This window comes from Vigna unguiculata, chromosome 6, assembly GCF_037176805.1.
Source record: "Vigna unguiculata cultivar grain cowpea cultivar isolate G323 ecotype 2 chromosome 6, ASM3717680v1, whole genome shotgun sequence".
NCBI classification, from domain to species: Eukaryota; Viridiplantae; Streptophyta; class Magnoliopsida; order Fabales; family Fabaceae; genus Vigna; species Vigna unguiculata.
Genome location: NC_140797.1, coordinates 16,570,589 through 16,592,364, shown reverse-complemented (window position 1 = coordinate 16,592,364; position 21,776 = coordinate 16,570,589). Strand labels below are relative to the sequence as shown.

Here is a 21,776-nt window from a genome sequence, read left to right as displayed (position 1 = left end):
TCAATTATGTTTACAAAAATAATTAATAAGGAAAATTTGAAAATTGTTATAAAATAAGATTTAAAAAGTAATTTTTATTTATAAATTTTTTTATTACATTTTCTTTTAAATAGTTTTTTATTAAAATATGTTACTTTCATTTATACATTTTCATATTTTTTTTTCTACGATAATTCAAACTTATATAATGATAATTTTTTATTATTTTTAAAATAAAGTATAATTTGGTAATCTTGTTTTTTTATGATTTAAATATAATTTTTAATCTATCATATCCATCAAATCACTCACAAATTTTAACAAACTTTACTCTTAATCCACCCACTTTCACCTTTAATCCACTTAAAGTGAACAACACAAACTTCACATTGTAATGCACTTGATGTCATCCTCTTTCTCTCTATCCAATCAACTTTGAGGGAGAGAGGGGAAGGCAGAGGGAAATTCTTTTATTTTTAAATCATCTTTGTTATGTCATGGTTTGAGGGTGATATCAAGATTACAATTATGTCCTCAATTTATTTTTCAGCTTAATTATTAAAATGATGTAAAAATATGCCTTTTTCAATTATTTTTAATAAAATAATTAATAACGACAATTTGAAAATTGTTATAAAATAAGGTTTAAAAAGTAATTTTTAATTACAAATTTTTTTATTACATTATCTTTTAGATAGTTTTTTATTAAAATATGTTACTTTCATATATACATTTTCATATTTTTTTCTACGATAATTCAAGGTTATATAATGATAATTTTTAATTATTTTTAAAATAAAGTATAATTTGGTAATCTTGTTTTTTTATAATTTAAATATAATTTTTAATCTATCACATCCATCAAATCACTCGCAAACTTCAACAAACTTTACTTTAAATCCACTCACTTTCAGCTTTAATCCCTTAAAGTGAACAAACAAACTTCATCCTATCCCTCTCCCTCTAATCAACGATGAGGGAGAGAGAGGGAAGGAAGAGGAAAATTTCTCTATTTTTTAATCATGTTTGTTATGCAATGGTTTGAGGGTGATATCAAGATTACAATTATGTACACAATTTATAAACCACATTTGTAAAAAAAGTGTGGTCTTTGATAATTTTTAAGCCACATTGTAAAAAGTGTGGTCTTTGATCATTTTTAAGCCACATATGTAAAAAAATGTGGTCAGTGATATTATTTTAAACCACATTAGTAAAAAAGTGTGGTCTTTGATAATTGTTAAGCCACATTTATAAAGAAGTGTGGTCACTGATATTTTTTTAAACCACATCTGTAAAATTGTTGCCTTTTATGTATTTAGGTAACATTTTTTTATGTGTTGGTAAGTTTAGTGTTGTCTAAAGCAAAAAATGGTGTAGCGACATCCATCAAATCACTCACAAACTTTAACAAACTTTACTCTAAATCCACCCACATTCACCTTTAATCCACTTAAAGTTAACAACACAAACTTCACACTCTAATCCACTTGATGTCATCCTCTCCATTTCCATCCGATCAACCTTGAGGGGGAGAGAGGGGAAGGAAGAGGTAAATTCTTCTATTTTTAAATCATCTCTGTTATGTCTTGGTTTGAGGGTGATATCAATATTACAATTATGTCCGCAATTTCTTTTTTGTCAATTGAATTATGAAAATAATGTAAATATATGAATTTTCAAATTACTTTTACCAAAATAATTAATAAAGAAAATTTGAAAATTGTTATAAAATGAGGTTTAAAAAGTAATTTTTAATTATAAATTTTTTTATTACATTATCTTTTAAATATTTTTTATTAAAATATGTTACTTTCATTTATTATTTTCATATTTTTTCTACGAAAAATCAAACTTATATAATGATAATTTTTTTATGATTGGGTAATCTTGTTTTTTTTAAGATTTAAATATAATTTTTAATCTATCACATCCATCAAATCACTCACAAACTTCAACAAACTTTACTCTAATTCCACCAACTTTCACCTTTAATCAGCTTAAGTGAACAACACAAACTCCACACTGTAATCCATTTTATGTCATTCTCTCCCTCTCTATCCAATCAACCTTGAGGGAGAGAGGTAAATGAAGAGGGTAATTCTTTTATTTTTAAATCATCTTTGTTATGTCTTGGTTTGAGGGTGATATCAAGATTACAGTTATGTCCTCAATTTATTTTTCAGCTTAATTATGAAAATGATGTAAAAATATGACTTTTCAAATTATTTTTACAAACATAATTAATCACGAAAATTTGAAAATTGTTTAAACATAAGGTTTAAAAAGTAATTTTCAATTATAAAATTTTGTATTACATTACCTTTTAAATATTTTTTTATTAAAATATGTTACTTTCATTTATACATTTTCATATTTTTTTCTACGATAAATCAAACCTATACAATGATAATTTTTAATTGTATTTAAAATAAAGTATAATTTTGTAATTTTTGTTTTTTTATGATTTAAATATAATTTTTAATCTATCGCATCCATCAAATCACTCGCAAACTTCATCAAACTTTACTTTAAATCCACTCACCTTCACCTTTAATCCCCTTAAAGTGAACAAGACAAGCTTCACACTTTAATCCACTTGAATTCATCCTATCCTCTCCCTCCACTAAATGATGAGGGGGAGAGACAGGGAAGGAAGAGGGAAATTCCTCTATTTTTGAATCATGTATGTTATGCAATAGTTTGGGGGTGATATCAAGATTATAATTATGTATGCAATTTATTTTTTAGCATAATTATGAAAACGATATAAAAATAACAAAAATTAGAACATTTTTATAGAATAATGTTTAAAAAGTATATTTTAATTATTAATTTTTTCATTACATTATCCTTTAAATATTTTTTTATTAAAATATGTTACTTTCATTTATACATTTTCATATTTTTTCTACGATAAATCAAACTTATATAATAATAAATTTTAATCTATCACATTCATCAAATCACTCGCAAACTTCAACAAACTTTACTTTAAATCCACTCACTTTCACCTTTAATCCCCTTAAAGTGAACAAGACAAGCTTCACACCCTAATCCACTTGAATTCATCCTATCCCTCTCCCTCCAATCAACGATGAGGGAAAGAGAGGGAAGGAAGAGGGAAATTCCTCCATTTTTCATTCATCTCTGTTATGCAATGGTTTGAGGGTGATATCAAGATTACAATTATGTCCGCAATTTATTTTTTAGCTTACTTATGAAAATGATGTAAAAATATGGCTTTTCATATTATTTTTACAAAAATAATTAATAACGAAAATTTGAAAATTGTTATAAAATAAGGTTTAAAAAGTAATTTTTAATTATAAATTTTTTTATTACATTATCTTTTAAATAATTTTTTATTAAAATATTTTACTTTCATTTATACATTTTCATATTTTTTCTACAATGAATCAAACTTCTATAATGATAATTTTTAATTATTTTTAAAATAAATTGCAATTTGTAACACCCCATTTAATTCAATATACGAAATTAAAGAGGAAGCGTCACATATAGATAATATAACGGTGCGATCCTGGAGTTTAAAACTTAACTCCTTACAACCCAAGACACACTACGATGCCCGAAAGGAAACTAGATAAAAAGTTTAATAGAATATGTAGAAATCAAAAAGACGGACAGGTACATGGGCCATAGCCCTAAAGGAAAGCCCATCAAGAACATGAAGCCCAGCCCATTCAGACTGTGCAGCGGAATCGTCTCTCCTCTGTTGACCACGAGTACCTCTCGCATCTGCTCCCATCAATAAATTGATGATCATCGCAAGAGTAGAAGAACAAATACAGAGCAATCAAACAAGCAAAAGGTAAGCTAAAGCCAAAAAGATTTTTATCATGCAATCAAATATACCTTCATAGTCCGATATACATATATCACCCAAGCATGTTATGACCTTTCAGTCAATACACTAAGACTCGACTCGACTCATCCGGATACATATAACCTGATCAGATTTAGTGGATGCTTGCACTTGTGGTGCATACCTCTGCTCACCCCTGAGCTACTCACCCCCGAGCTATGTGTTACAAGTGTTATAATGAATCAATTCCCTCACATACAAGGTTATCCCTTAATGAGTTTCAGGTCTCCTGCTACTCTCACCACAAGAGTCAGTCCGCTCTAATTGAGACTAATTGACCCCTTAGATTGTCAGGATGCAATCCTTACCTTGAATCCTTACCAAATTATATAGATGGGGCATCACCGTGGACACCCACTAACAAGGGCCATGGAATTACGTCCCGACCACTGAAGCACGACCCTAAACATCTCACCTAGAGATTCCAAGGAATTACGCACTGACACAGACTAATCATGGTCAATCAATCAAGAAGGGTTTAACATGCACATACATATATATACGTATATCACATACCAGTGCCTCATAACCCCCCTCTTTCATATTCCCAATGAATCCATACCAACCCATTATTCTCAAACCATGAATATGGAACTCATCTCATATCAATGTCATGCCACTTTGTTACCAACCATCTCGATTAGATCACAGCCAAGATCATATCGAACCCGTCATTTTCAAACCAAGGATCACATAGTTTTTGCATACTTAACTCATTCATCCTCTTAACAAGTTAATGAAATTATGCAGTAGATCACCAGTCAATATATAAAACACAACAAACATCGCACCAACTCAAGCATCAGCCTCACTCAGGCCAAGAGCCCTCGCTTAGGCGAAAGGGCTCTTTAGCTCAAGCGGTAGGTCCTCGCTTGGGTGAGACGACCAACAGTGAGGGTTGCTGGAACGCGGATTCTCGCTTAGGCGAGCCCCTCCTCGCTTGAGCGAGTTGTCTCCTCGCTCAAAAACAAGGTCCCTTGCTTGGGTTGAAAACTGCAGTGACGAGCCAAAGTTCTTACGCATTCTCGCTTAGGCGAGCCCCTCTCGCCTAAGCGAGATGCCTCACTCAAATGAGAGCACTCCGCCTGAGCGAGAGCTCGAGTGTGAATCTGGTTTGTTCTGCAAATCTCGCATGGGCGAGGTAGGCCCGCTTGGGCGTTTCTCGCCATTGTTTCACTATACAGTCACATTTCCACACCCAAACAATAATGCCAAACATACCATACATCCATAGTAACATATAAGCTCAAACATCATGAAATACAAGCAAAACAACAACCACCGCACCAAACAAGAGGGTTCTAGCTTCCCTTGCTTGGAAAATGCCAGCCAAACGACCTCAACACTTAAACGAATGAGCATGAAAGTTCCCGAAGCATATTTAAGAGCTAAAAGCCCTAACACAAAAGGGGCACAAGATTACTACAAGGAACCCTAACAGTAATTTCCAAACCAGCGAAGAAGAGTATGAGTTGACGAACCACTTACATAAGCAGAAACGAGGTCGAGCTAAATTTAAATCTGATTGAACTTCAAACCCTAGCAGAGCTCTGGGAAAGGAAAAAGAGAGTAGGTAAGTTACTGTTTTGCAAGAAAGGCAGAAATGAAAGGGGTTAGGCTGCCTTAGGGACTTCGGACACCCTATGGGCCAGTACTTAGGCCCAACAGATGGAGCTAGGCCCCTTTTAAATTTTTAGAGCTGAAAAAGAGGGTTTTACATTCTCCCCAACAACAAAAATTTTTGACCTTGAAAATAAAGACTCACCAGGTAAACAAATGTGGATGTGATCTTATCATGTCCTCCTCTAACTCCCAAGTCGAGTCACTTGTTCTCTGATCCCAAATGACTTTAACAAGACGTACAGCTTTGTCTCGGCGTTCCTCAACCTTGCTATCCTCTAAAGCGATGGGTGGTACTTCCATAGTGAGTTCTTCTCTAACCTGTATATCCTCGGCTTCCAACACATGAGCCGGGTCAAACACATACTTCCTCAGCTGTGAGACGTGGAATACTGGGTGAAGGTTTACCAACTAAGGAGGCAAGGCTATTTCGTAAGCCACCGGCCGAATCCTACTCGTGATCTGACTAAGGAGTCAGTTAGTCTCACTTAGAGTAGACTAACTCTTATGGTGAGAGTAGCAGGAGGCCTGAAACTTATTAAAGGCTAAGCTTGTGTGTGGGGGATTGAAACATTGTAACATGATTGGTTGATGAATACTGTTTGGATTGTGTAATAGTATGTGATTCCTTGATAAACTGTTTCTACTCTAGCTTACACTTTGTTTGTTTGATTTCTTTATATGTTGTTCTTCTACTTTTGCGATGATCATCAATTTATTGATGGGAGGAGATGTGAGAGGTACTCGAGGTCAACAAGGAAGAAATGATTCCGCTGCTTAGCCTTCTGGGCTGGATTATACTGCTTTGGACTTTCTTTTTGGGGCTATGGCCCAAATAGTAGTCTGTCTTTTAATTTCCTATTTTGATTACTGATGAACATTGTTTCTGGTTTAGTTGTGGCATAGTTGTGTGCCTTGGTTATTGTATGGAGTAGTATTTAAACTCCAGGACTATGTTTCTATATTATCTTGTGCGACACTTCCTTTAATCATGATTATAAATTAAATGGGGTGTTACACAATTTGGTAATCTTGTTTTTTTATGATTTAAATATAATTTTTAATCTATCACATCCATCAAATCACTCACAAACATAAAAAAACTTTACTCTAAATCCACTCACTTTCACCGTTAATCCCCTTAAAGTGAACAAGATAAGCTTCACACTCTAATCCACTTGAATTAATCTTATCTCTCTCCCTCCAATCAACGATGAGGGAGAGAGACGGGAAGGAAGACGAAAATTCCTCTAATTTTCAATCATGTCTGTTATGCAATGGTTTGAAGGTGATATCAAGATTACAATTATGTCTGTAATTTATTTTTTAGCATAATTATGAAAACAATGTAAAAATAACAAAAATTTGAAAATTGTTATAAAATAAGGTTTTAAAAGTAATTTTTAGTTATAAATTTTTTTATTACATTATCTCTTAAATATTTTTTTATTATAATATGTTACTTTCATTTATACATTTTCATATTTTTTCTACGATAAATAAAACTTATATAATGATAATTTTTAATTATTTTTAAAATAAAGTACAATTTGGTAATCTTGTTTTTCTATGATTTAAATATAATTTTTAATCTATCACATCCATCAAATCACTCACAAACTTTAACAAACTTTACTCTTAATCCACCCAGTTTCACCTTTAATCCACTTAAAGTGAACTACACAAACTTCACACTCTACTCCAATTGAATTCATCATCTCCCTCTCCCTCCAATCAACCTTGACGGAGAGAGAGGGGAGGGAAGAGGGAAATTCTTCTATTTTTAAATCATCTTTGTTATGTCTTGGTTTGAGGGTAATATCAAGATTACAATTATGTCCGCAATTTATTTTTCAGCTTAATTATCAAAATGATGTAATAGTATGACTTTTCAAATTATTTTTACAAAAATAATTAACAATGAAAATTTGAAAATTTTTATAAAATAAGGTTTAAAAGGTAATTTTTAATTATAAATTTTTTTATTACATTATCTTTTTAAATATTTTTGTATTAAAATATGTTACTTTCATTTATACATTTTCATATTTTTTCTACGATAAATCAAACTTATATAATGATAATTTTAAATTATTATTAAAATAAAGTACAATTTGGTAACCTTGTTTTTTTATGATTGAAATATAATTTTTAATCTATCACATCCATCAAATCTGATGAAGGATTATCTTGTTTCGTTTTAGGATTATAGAATATGGTGTGAGTTGATTAAGAAAACTAAGTGAAATCCCCAAAGGACATTAAGATAGCATGTTATCTAGATGTGAAGGTTCCTTTCACAAAGCTCAAGAGAAAAAGCGATGGCTTGATTCAAACAAAAAGGAAATGGAAAGCACATAAAGCATAGAAAACCAAGAACAATTAAAGGGGGAAGAAAACATATAATGGAAGGAAAGAAATGGTAAAAATGTGAGAAGCATGCCACTAAAGGCTACCTTGAAGATGAGTGGATGTGTGCCGCCACTTGCTATGCAAGATAAGGCTTAAAAGTATTCACTCCCTAGGGAGGAAACTCTCACAAATGGTTGAGACACAAGAATGTTTTTACTTTAAAATGTTCTACCCTTTTACGTGTCTAGGAGCACCCCTTATATAGAAGAGTTTAAGGGCCTCTAAGCAAATAAAATATACCTAAGGATGTCTCTACAAAAACCTAACCCTAGCTTCTAGAAACTAGGTAAAATAAGGTTACAAAAATGAGAGACAAAAGAGCTAACTATAGTGTGGACAAGGCTAATTTCGTTCTAGCACAAAAAAGAGACTTACAATATGTCTTATATGTCTCCAAAAAGTGGGCAAAGTGTACAAAAAACAAAGGAGACCATAGGTACATAGGTACACTTGTTTTATGCCTTTTACTTTATGCTTTATGCCTTTGCTTTGCTCTCTCCTCCACAACATTTATGCTCCCCAATCACCATGCACCACTGATGAAGGATTATGTTGTTTTCTTTTAAGATTATTGAATATGGTGTGAGTTGATTAAGAAAGCTATGTGAAATCCCCACTGGATATTAAGATAGCATGCTATCTAGATGCGAAGGTTCCTTTCATAAAGCTCAAGAGAAGAAGATGATGGATTGATTCAAAACAAAAAGGAAATGGAAGGCACATAAACCATAGAAAACCAAGAACAATTAAAGGAAGAAGAAAACATAAAATGAATAGAAAAGAAATGGTAAAATGTGAGAAGCACGCCACTATAAGGCTAGGCTAGAAGCCATGGCAACCTTGAAGATGAGTGGATGTGTGCCGCCACTTGCTATGCAAGATAAGGCTTAAAAGTATTCATTCCCAAGGGAGGAAACTCACACAAATGGTTGTGACATAAGAGTGTTTTTACTTCAGATTGTTTAACCCTTTTACATGTCTAGGAGCATCCCTTATATAGAAGAGTTTAGTGGCCTCTAAGCAAATTAAAGATACCTAAGGATGTCTCTACAAAATCCTAACCCTAGCTTCTAGAAACTAGGTCAAATAAGGTTACAAAAAATGAGAGACAAAAGAGCTAACTATGGTGTGTGCAAGGCTAATTTCGTTCTAGCACAAAAGGAGACAAAGAATGTGTCTCATATGTCTCCAAAAAGTGGCCAAAGGGTGCAAAAAACAAAGAAGACCAAAGGTACATAGGCACACTTGCTTCATGCTTTTTACTTTATGCTTTATGCCTTTGCTTTACTCTCTCCTCCACATCATTTATGCTCCCCAATCACCATGCGTCACCTATCATTGCTTTCTTACTCCTAATTAACCTACAAAGCAAATAAACATAGATTAGCATGTTGGCTTAAGTCAAGTCAACTATAATCAACAAGTCAAACCTAGTCAAAGGTCAACAAGTCAACTAAAGTCGATTCAACTAAGTCAAGTTTGGGAATCAAAAATAACAAACACAAATGAAAGGGATGAAGGATTAGTGAACTTCCTTTCTAAACATGTTTAGTCTTCTTAAGCATGTGCCTCCATCCTTGGTTGGGGTCAATCCTTCATGAATCACCTAGCATTGCTTTCTTACTCCTAATTAACCTACAAAGCAAATAAACATAGATTAGCATGTTGGCTTAAGTAAAGTCAACTATAGTCAACAAGTCAAACCTAGTCAAAGGTCAACAAGTCAATTAAAGTTGATTCAACTAAGTCAAGTTTGGGAATCAAAAATAACAAACACAAATGAAAGGGATGAAGGATTAGTGAACTTCCTTTCTAAACATGCTTAGTCTTCTTAAGCATGTGCCTTCATCCTTGGTTAGGGTCAATCCTTCATCATCCTTCCCTCCTTGGAGAGAATTTGACCACAAATACTTTAAGCCTTTGTAGATGGAGCTTGACTTGATTTGGGGGAGGATTTGCACCTCCCTTTTATGAGCTCTTGTTCCATCCTTTCTAAGGGTATTACCCCTAGCTTTGGTTAGGCCATCCCTCTTTTCTAGACCATTCTTCCTCTCATGCTTGCGCATTGGGTCCTCCTTTTGAGCCTTGGAAGAGAAGGAAGAATGGTGATGTCCATCTTGCTTTGGAAATCTTTTTTTGGTGGCAAGTAACACTTTGGAGGTAACTTGCTCTTGTTCTTTTTCATCTTTTCTCTTATCTTTCACTTTATGTTGGTCCTCATTTGCTTGATTGGGTGAGTGAGGTAGGAGTGTGAACTTCTTGCCTTGGAAGGAGAAAGCATAGGTATTAGCATGGCCATCATAAAAGACTTTTCTATTAAATTGACATGGCCTACCTAGCAAAATATGAGTTGCTTCCATAGGCACAACATCACAAAACACCTCATCTTTAAAATTTCACAATTGAAAAGTTAATGAGGACTTGTTTAGTTACTTTAATGTCTTCTTCCTTAAGCTATTATAGCTTGTAGGGCTTGGCATGAGCGATAGTTTTCAAGCCAAGCTTATCCACAACCCTTGTGCTAACCACATTTACACAACTTCCATTATCTATGAGGAGGGGACATAATTTGTCATTGATATGACACCTTGAATGAAAAATGTTTTTCCTTTGAGAAAGGTCAAGTTCCTTGGAAACTTGTCTTGGTGCCTTATCATTAACAATCCACCTTCAAGGGGTTTAATCCTTTCACTTGAAGAAGAAGTGTGGGAAGAAGTACTTTTGGGGGAAGGGGGAGAAGAATGTTCACTCTCTACTTCTCTTTTAAGGTTTAAGGCCATGGTTCTTTTGGTAGGAAAATTTGAAGCTATGTGCCCATATCCCAAACACTTAAAACATTTTATAGAACTTGTCCTTGTACCTTGAGAAGAATTAGGAGTTTCATTAGAAGGCCTAGACGAATTAGTCCTAGGAGGTGGGTCTTGGGAACTCTTGGGTGGTGATTTATCATGTTTTCTTTCTTTACCTTTCCAAGTACTAGAATAGTAGTCATTGTATGAACCACTCCTCTTGGCCTCTTTTTTCTTTTTCAATTGAGTTTCAACTTTGATGGCCAAATGTAAAACTTTGTCAAGAAAGGAGTACTCATATAACTCTACTAAATCTTGTATGTCCCTCCTTAACCCACTCACAAATCTAGCTACCTTTTCCTCTTCACTTTCAAATTGGAGTCCTACTTTTAGAAGCATGGACTCCATTAACTTGTAATATTCATCCACACACATGGACCCTTGTTGAAGCATTTGGAGGTTCAAAGGAGTCTCCCTCCTATAGTAGGAAGGAACAAATCTAACGCGCATCAAATTTTTAAGGTCCTTGCAAGAAGTAGCGAATGACTCTTGGTTAATATTTTCCATACATAATTGAGGCCACCAAGTCATGGTATAATCCTCAAACTCTAAGACTACCGAATCTACTTGCTTTTGATCACTAACTACATGAATGGTAAAAATTTGGTCCACTTTTGGTTCCCACTCAATGTAGATGTTTGGGTCATTTTCTCCTTTGAACTTAGGAATCTTTGGAGTTTGCTTCTCTTGTGATGGATTGCGCCTAGAATGCCCTCTTTTCCTAGCCTCTCTTTCTTGCTCTTTAGCTTCAAGCCTTTGAATGTGCTCTTGGATTCTTAGGTCACTTTGCTCCTTTTCTTTTCTCAATTGTTCAAAGGACTCCTTCCTAGACAACTCCAAATCTCGAAGCAATCTCATCAATGTATTGTTTTTGTGTGGAGTAGGTGCATTTGATGAACTTGCCATGATTCCTACAATAAAACACTCAAAGCCAAGACAAAATAAATGAATTAGGGTTAGACAACATGAAAACCAAGATCAAATCCAACCCAAAATGTAACCCAAGTGTTTAGATCACTCTCCCAAAGTAACAAGGCAAGGCTAGCACTCAAAATCCACCAAAGGAGTGAAGCAAACACATTTAAAAACTTGTTCAAAACCTTTCAAATGCAAGACAAGTGATTCGGCCACAACATCCCAAGAGTTTCAAGAAAAGAAAACTATTAAGACAAAACAAAGAACACCTAGTGACAAGCAAGAAAAGCACAAAAACAAGGAAAGCTAAACTCTAAAGAAGAAAAGTTTGAGACAAAACTTTTAACAAGACTAAAACAAGATAAACACATTTTAAAGACTCTATGGAAAGCACTTGACAAACATCTTCAAGTCTTAAATCATGCATACACCAAGAAAGATCATAACCAAGTTAAAGCATGGAGCTAATTAGCCAATATCACCCAATTCTCAAGTATGAAAACTAGTAGCATAACACCTAGTGAAAAACACATTTTTAGTTCACCAAGGAGCAAGGTTGCTCTCGGTTTTTAGGCAAAAATTGGTGCAAAATTTTCGTCTTTCACAACTAGTTTCATAAAATGGTGAGAAAGAGTTTTAGGTGGCTTGGACACTTAGTTCCTCAAGTTTTTGGCCAAAATCAATTTCATGGAGCATACATCAAGCAAGACATAAAGTGAAAGCAAGATTCAAATACTTGGAAAAACAAGAATAAGAAAACTTCAAGTTAACATATGACATGACTCAAACAAAAGTTAGGCACATTTAAAGACAACATGACATACTCAAAGATACAAACATGTAGCTATCATGCATTTAAACTCATGGATTTGAGGTTCAAAGACTAAGCATCCAAAGAATGTTATCCAACCACATTTAGGAGCTTAAAGAGGTGTAAAAACCGTAGCCAAACTGCCACAACAGAACCTGAAAATGCTGATTCACGTATTCTTGGCAGATCTGACCTTTGCTCAGTAATTTGATCATAACTTTCTCCACAGAACTCCAAATGGTTTGGTTCTTTTTTCTGGAAACTAGACTCAAAAAGCTTTCTTTTGACACCAAAAATGTAATTTTTGGACCGATAAGCTAGTGCAATTTAATGTTTTCTGCAAACACTGCTTTTTTGTGTAATGGAAGTGGATTCGAACCATACAAAGATACCTACAACAAGACAAGGTTAGCACATGAATAACACCATATTCAAGATAACCCAGGCTCCAGATACCAAATGATGAAGGATTATCTTGTTTCTTTTTAAGATTATTGAATATGGAGTGAGTTGATTAAGAAAACTAAGTGAAATCCCCACTGGACATTAAGATAGCATGCTATCTAGATGTGAAGGTTCCTTTCACAAAGCTCAAAAGAAGAAGATGATGGATTGATTCAAACAAAAAGGAAATGGAAAGCAACCAAACCATAGAAAACCAAGAATAATTAAAGGAAGAAGAAAACATATAATGGAAGGAAAGGAATGATAAAAATGTGAGAAGCACGTCACTACAAGCCTAAGCTAGAAGCCATGACAACCTTGAAGATGAGTGGATGTGTGCCGCCACTTGCTATGCAAGATAAGGCTTAAAAGTATTCACTCCCTAGGGAGGAAACTCTCATAAATGGTTGAGACACAAGATTGTTTTTACTTTAAAATTTTCAACCCTTTTACATGTCTAGGATCACCCCTTATATAGAAGAGTTTAGGGGCCTCTAAGAAAATAAAATATACCTAAGGATGTCTCTACAAAAACCTAACCCTAGCTTCTAGAAACTAGATCAAATAAGGTTACAAAAATGAGAGACAAAAGAGCTAATTATGGTGTGTGCAAGGCTAATTTTTTCTAGCACAAAAAGGAGACAAAGAATATGTCTCATATGTCTCCAAAAAGTGGGCAAAGTGTCCAAAAAACAAAGGAGACCAAAGGTACATAGGTACACTTGTTTTATGCCTTTTACTTTATGCTTTATGCCTTTACTTTGCTCTCTCCTCCACATCATTTATGCTCCCCAATCACCATGCACCACCTAGCATTGCTTTCTTACTCCTAATTAACCTACAAAGCAAATAAACATAGATTAGCATGTTGGCTTAAGTAAAGTCAACTATAGTCAACAAGTCAAACCTAGTCAAAGGTCAACAAGTCAAGTAAAGTTGATTCAACTAAGTCAACTTAGGGAATCAAAAATAACAAACACAAATGAAAGGGATCAATGATTAAGCATGTACCTCCATCCTTGGTTGGGGTCAATCCTTCATCAAAATTGTAACGTCCTAGCCGGAAATTACTATTTAAAAATAAATAAGAAATAAGATTTATAAAACATCGCATTTATTATAAAACCTCGCAATTAAAAGTTCAACATCGCTTCCGTAATAATTAAAATCGTACTATTCAGTTATTACAAAACCAAACCATAAAAATTACAAAAGAAAATCATAATAAAACTGAGTAAATAATCCCGTCGTGATCCCCACTCCGTCTCTACGTATCCACCTGCTCACCTACATTAACATCTGCTCCTATGTAACAAGTTACATGATCATCGCCACACACACAGAGATAGGGTGAGCTCATTTAAATAAAACCAAACAAATATAATATTAAATTCAACGTCGCGACATTAAAACCCCGGGTTAGTATTCTTCTCCCTTTTTCCTTTATTCTCCACTTCCAGCACTTACATTTAGATGTCTATCATTTTTATACCCTTTAGGGGAGAACAATGATCGATCTTTGCTGCACGAGTGTCTACTAGCCCCTCTGACTACAGGCCACCACCTGATAGTCCACACGTGGGAATAACCTTGCCACAACATCTCACCGTGACACCAAGTGGAGCTCCCCGAAACAAACATAAAGTTTGTAGCTGTTCCAGACTACCAAAACTCAATCAGAATACTCTGAAGAGGGCAATCATCTGAACCTCGCCGTACGAGCCACAACTCACACACTCCACTGGACTTCCTAAACCACCAGGCTACAACCTAGAGTGGTCACGCGTTACTCCAATATCGGTTACACTCGTAACTGAACCCCTAGCCAAAGCCTCGCATCATGAACATCACCTAAAGTTGTGTAGAAACCTTTCCTCACGCACCATCACTGAACCAAAACCGCTTGGCGTGCATCTCACGTCGCCAAGCACACACTAGGTTCAAACTGCCTGGCGGGCATCACACACCGCCAGGCGCCACGCGCCTGCAGCATCATCACTACACCATCACCGCCGAGCGGAATCCACCATCCCGCCAGGCGCCACTCGCCGCCACCGCCTGGAGCACCTGCCCTGCGCCGCCAGGCGCCAGTCTCCTTCCAGCCCCTCTGCTGTCCCATACCGCCTGGCGGAACCCTCCCTACCGCCAGGCACCACGCGTCAACTATGGCCACTACCATTGATTTGTGTTCCGTCCACCTGGCGGCTCGCTGGCGCCGCCAGACGCCATAACAGTAGCGCAGTGCTATTTGTTTCTTGGCCCAATCATACAACACAACAATTTACAACACAGCTTGGTTTTCCAGTCATACAACTATAATAAGATTACACCACACCCATTCAAACATGCCATCAAATCAAGTATTGTCATGCACCCATACTCTCTTTCACTTACCCCTTTAAACATGCCACATACATTCCACATACACCCCGTCTTAGGTTCATACAGTCTGATATTTTTATAAACTCATGACACCACACTTCTGTCAATATTGCATATGTACCTCAATAAAAATTCACAAGCACAAAACCACGACTAGGGTAAAGTTTCACCATCCATACCATATCTCACATAATTATCTCACTCGTACCCAATTAGCATACATTCTGAATTTAACTTACTACATGCACCCAATTATGCTTCATTAGAAGTTACTTGAACTAATCAAAGGCTTATTCATGTATTTTACAAACTCCAAAATCAGCAATATTAAGTAATGTATATCTCTATCTACTTACCTCCAAATCCAATCTCCACCGTTCAAAGTGAAGAACCACATGTTATGGACCACCTGTCAAAATTTCACCAAAATCGGACGGTTAACGAATCGGGAAATGCAGTTTTACGAAAACTGCGCGAACTAGAAAAATTGGTGGCGCCTAGCGCCCAGAATCAGACAACTGGCGCCCGACGGGCCTAAAATACCGCCCGACGGTTACTGTTACACGAAAAGTACAAAATCAGCGTTTTTCATGAATCAACACACCACGCACCTCTGGTGTGGCGCCTGGCGGCACCATATTGGCCGCCAGGCGGTTCCTGCAGTTCCAAGAACCCAGAAATATCCTCAATACCTACAAACCTTATTCCAACCCCTACAATTCTGATTCCACTCGATTTACGATCCAATAAGCTGCCTTCACATGTTTATATTCATTATTCCTTCATAATACTCCTCCATATACGAAATTCCACTAACCTTACCACTTAATCTAGTGCGACTACGAAATCCCCAATTCATCAACCCACCAATTGATATTCATGCAATTTTCAAGTTCATGCAAATTTCATCAATTTAGTCACTGCAAACAATAATTCATCATGCAATTGATATATCTGCAATAAGAATTCAATCCAAATACAACAACATCACCGACCAATCAACCAAACAAGAAAAAAAACAGCAACAGCAGTATAGCGCCTGTCGGGTCACTCCCGGCCGCCAGGCGGATCATCCGCAAACCCAGAAAACTGGGTGTAACCACATGTGCTGCCTGACGGCAGTTCATGCGCTGCCAGGCGGTTTCTGAAAAAATCCAAAAAACGCGAAATAAAGTAGAAATTGAGGTTTTCCCAATTCAAGTATGGCCCAAAACACATCTTCATACAATACAGAAATAAAACATGCAATACGAACTCCCCTAACTTGGATCCTTTTGCTTAAAACTTGAATGGCTATAGATTTCCACTTGCTTTCAAAGGTCTCTTAGCCCTCCTGAAAAATGCCTTACAAATTCACCTAACTCACTCTCTTCACTCTGATTTCTCTCCCTTTTCGTGTAGTACCAGTCCAAACCAAAAGAACTAAGTCAACTTAGGGAATCAAAAATAACAAACACAAATGAAAGGGATGAAGGATTAGTGAACTTCCTTTCTAAACATGCTTAGTCTTCTTAAGCATGTGCCTCCATCCTTGGTTGGGGTCAATCCTTCATCATCATCCTCTCCCTCTCTATCCAATCAACCTTGAGGGAGAGAGTGGAAGGAAGAGGAAAATTCTTCTATTTTTAAATCATCTCTGTTATGTCTTGGTTTGAGGGTGATATCAAGATTACAATTATGTCCGCAATTTATTTTCCAACTTAATTATGAAAATGATGTAAAAATATGGCTTTTGAAATTACTTTTACAAAAATAATTAATAACAAAAATTTGAAAATTTTTATAAAATAAGGTTTAAAAAATAATTATTAATTATAAATTTTTTTATTACATTATCTTATAAATATTTTTTAATAAACTATTTTATTTTCATTTATACATATTAATATTTTTTTCTACAACAAATCAAATTTATACAATGATTTTTTTTTATCATTTTTAAAATAAAGCACAATTTGGTAATCTTGTTTTTCCTTGATTTAAATATAATTTTTAATCTATCATACCATCAAATCACTCACAAACTTTAACAAAGTTTACTCTAAAACCACCCTCTTTCACCTTTAATCTATTTAAAGTCAACAATACAACATTCACACTCTAATCCACTTGAATTAGGGGTGTCAAAACGGGCCAGCCCGGCCCGTTTTGGCCCGCCCGTTTTTGGCCCGTTTTAAATGGACCGGGCCGGGCTGGCCCGACAAGGCAAAATGGGTTGTTTTTTTGGGCCCGGCCCGTGGGGTGGCGGGCCGGCCCGCCATCCTTTTCCTGATATGTTCATTTTGTGGCCCAAAATCAGATTTTAAATCTTTTCATTTCAAATTTAGTTGACTACATGCAAATATGCTTATATTAACATACTGCATATGCATTAATACAACAATAGTCCATCATCACAAAGTCCAAACAAATTGAAATGATTAAAACAAAATGTAAATGACGTCTGCCTCTTTCATAGTCATCATGAAGATCACGGTTGCAGTTCCAAAGTGCAAGCTACATAAAAAAAAAACAAAAGCATTATTTATCACAATGAATATACAAACTATGTTATTACAGTGAATATAGTAAGTATCTGTAATTTATATTAACTATGTTCCTCACCTTCAATTTTCATCAATATCCAATTCAGTGCCAGGGTTATTAGATGCAGCCTTAGAAGTACTACTCTCAACTATTCCATTGTCATCATCATCATCATCTTAAAAAAATACATGGAATTATTATTGAAAATATTATTGAAAATATTTAAGTCAGAATTAAAAATTCAAAAGTTACATTCACGAAACCCATGCATCCAGCTGCTAGTACAAATAATTGCTTCAACATGTTTTGACAATAGACGACTTCTATACTTATTCAAGATCCTTGAACCAATGCTGAAAGCAGATTCAGATGCAACAGTAGTGATTGGAATGCTCAGCAAGTCCCTAGCCATGATTGACAAATCTGAGAAACGTTGACTATTACTCTTCCACCATTCAAGAACATCCATACTTTCAGTAATATCAGCATCCAATGTTGGCTCATCCAAGTATATGTCAAGTTGGTTCTTCCCCGTATTAACAGAAGCTTGAATCTTGCGTTGTTTTAATTCCTAACATAAAAACAATAATCATAGTTTAATCAATAAGTTTATGCATAGTAATTTATGTACTAGAAAGTAATTTATGTACTAGAAAGTAATATGACTTACATGAAGTGCATTGGACTTGATAGAATCAATTGAGGATGATGTTGTTGACATATGCATATCCATATGCTTACGCTTTAGGGGATTGGAAGTGTCATTCTTGGAGCAATATTCAGAGAACAACTTGTACAATTTTTCTTTAATCTTCTCTAACTTTGCTTCCCAAGTTAGAGGATCTATCTTCTCAAAGTAATAGCCCAATGTTTCCAACTTCATCCTTGGGTCTAAAATTGCCCCAAATGCAAGGACAATGCTATATTCATCCCAGTATTTATCAAACTTTACCATCATCCTTTCAGCCATATCTCTGATAACTTCGTCTTCATCTTTTAAGCTTTCCAGTAAATGGGTTTGGATGGTCCACACTTGTAAAAAGTACAAGTTTGATGTAGGGTAGCATGTGGCAGAAATCATATTTGTGATCTCATAAAAGGGCACTAAGAAAACACAGATTTTTTTCACTCTTTTCCATTTCTCATCACACAGACAATACTTATAATTTTCATCAACCAAGTGGAAACTTCCAAACACTCATTTATATTTGAGGGCACTTTCAAGCATCAAAAAAGTAGAGTTCCACCTTGTAGGAACATCTATACACAAAGCAGTTTTTGCATCAATGTCCCCTAATTTTTCAATGCATTGTTTAAACTTCATCATCCTACTTTCAGAACCCTTTACATACTTTATGCTCTCCCTAATAAGATCTAATGAATCACCAAGAGCTTTTAGTCCTTCTTGCACAATCAAGTTAAGAATGTGTGCACAACAACGAATATGCATAAACTCACCATCACATACCAAAGAATTTTGCAAAAGAAGCTCACTTTTTAAAGTTCTAATTAGAACATCATTAGTAGATGCATTATCCAAAGTCAAAGAAAATATTCTTTTCTCAATTCCCCAATCATGCAAAAATCCATTTATTTTCTTTGATAGCTCAAAGCCAGTGTGAGGTGGTGGGAAGTGGCAAAAGTTCAAAATTTTAGAGCACAATTTCCAATTTGTGTTAACATAATGTGCTGTCAGAACAATATATCCCTCACCAGTTATAGAAGTCCACAAATCGGATGTCAAACAAATCCTATTTCTGATTTTCCTGAACTCCTCCTTTAGAATTATTTTTTCTTTCATATGTATTTTCATGACATCATTCTTTATTGTATTTCTAGAAACTAAGCATGCATCAGGATTGATATAGCTTATCCAAATTCTAAGAGCTTCATACTCAACAAAGTTGAAAGGTAAACCGTGTTGGATAATTAAATTGGCACACAACTGACGGCAAACCGTTGGATCTATTCTTCTAGCTTTTAACTTTCCTTGCCCATCCACTATCATTTGCCTAACATCTTCAAATTTAAGTTTAGTACATTTCTCTATGTGACGCTTCAGATGAGATGTGCCACTTTGACTACCAATAACATATTTTTTGTTGCACCCATTACACTTTGCCCTCTCTTTTCCATCATCACCAGCCCCAATCCTTGTAAAATATTTCCATACATCAGAAGTTCTTGACTTTTCAGTTTTCTTACTACTAGAGGATTCTCTAAATTTTACACTATCATTCATATCCTCTTCAACCGCATCAACATTCTTAGACTCATACTCATTACACACAGTTTCAGTTTCATGATCTTTACTTGGAGGAGGACTACTATTAGACTCATGCTCATCCATGATATTAAATCTGGTTCACTAAATCCTAACAACAAGATGATAAAAAAAAAATGAGTATATTGACTCTTCTACAAAGTTACATCAAACTTACAGCAAAATGAGTATACTTACATCAAAATTAGAAATTCCCCCACCGTATAGCATCCAAATGGGGACTGTCTTCTTTTCAACCTTTCGCAAACGTGAAAATTAAGTGGCCAAATCCTTAAGAACCTGTAACATCAGGTCAAACACAGTTTAGTACAACTTATTTAAACAAAGGATTGGGGGAATTTCAGATATCAGAACAAAATCCAAATATCAGAACAAAGTTGAAAATTGAAGGATTGGGGGAAAATTGAAGGATGAACAACGAAATTGAAATTGGGGGAAAGTCACGGCGACGGGGGAGTTAGGGTTTGGAAAGTACTGCGGCGGGGAGAGAAGGGGATCGGAGTCTGCCGTGGTGGAGACAATCGGTGGCGAGAGCGGGTGGTGGTGGAGAAGCGACGCTCTGTGTTCAGCATACGAAGGAGGGTCGAGGTAAGAGGAAGCGTCGGGGGAGTTAGGGTTTGGAAAGTACTACGGCGGGGAGAGAAGGGGATCGGAGTCTGCCGGGGTGGAGACAATCAGCGGCGAGAGCGGGTGGTGGTGGAGAAGCGACGACGGCTTCAGCATACGAAGGAGGGTCGAGGTAAGAGGAAGCGTCGGGGGAGTTAGGGTTTGGAAAGTACTGCGGCGGGGAGAGAAAGGGATCGGAGTCTTCCGGGGTGGAGACAATCGGCGGCGAGAGCGGGTGGTGGTGGAGAAGCGACGCTCTATGTGTGTGGCGCAGAGGTGAGAAGAAGAGTCGTGTTGTGGTTTGGTGGTGGGGTGGGGGGTGCGCGCAGTAGGAAAGGGTGGCAAAGGAATAGGAAAAAATTAAGAAAAGAAGAAAAACGAATTGTGGGTATGTGTGTGCGCAGTGTCCTCCACTCCACCTATTTTTGTCTTACGGGCCGCGGGCTGGCCCGACGGGCCAACGGGCTTGACGGGCCGGGCTGGCATGGGCTGGCAGGCTGAAATTCGTGGCCTGGCCCATACCTTTTCAGCTGGGCTGGCGGGCCGGCCCATCGGGCCGGGCCCATTTTGCCATCCCTAACTTGAATTGATCATCTCCCTCTCCTTCCAATCAACCTTGACGGAGATAGGGGAAGGAAGATGGAAATTCCACTATTTTTCAATTATCTTTGTTATGCAATGATTTAAGGGTGATATAAAGATTACAATTATGCCCGCAATTTATTTTTCAACTTAATTATGAAAATGATGTAAAACTATGACTTTTGAAATTATTTTTACAAAAATAATTAATAACGAAAATTTTTAAATTGTTATAAAATAAGGATTAAAAAGTAATTATTAATTATAAAATTCTTTATTACATTATTTGATAAATATGTTTTTAATAAACTATTTTATATTCATTTATACATATTAATAATTTTTCTACACAAAGCAAACTTATACAATGATAATTTTTAATCATTTTTAAAATAAAGGACAATTTGGTAATCTTCTTTTTCCTTGATTTAAATATAATTTTTAATCTATCACATCCGTCAAATCACTCAACAACTT

At 35.7% G+C, this 21,776-nt stretch overlaps 1 long non-coding RNA gene across 1 annotated transcript; it reads right to left on the bottom strand.

Moving 5' to 3' along the window:
• Positions 1-20,075: 20,075 nt before the first annotated feature.
• LOC146885581 (uncharacterized) lies at positions 20,076-20,665 on the bottom strand. The gene is made up of 3 exons (XR_014995782.1): positions 20,587-20,665; positions 20,289-20,390; positions 20,076-20,202 (listed from the first exon to the last, which is right to left on the bottom strand). It is a non-coding gene; the product is annotated as an uncharacterized LOC146885581 (long non-coding RNA).
• Between the last annotated feature and the right edge of the window lie 1,111 nt (positions 20,666-21,776).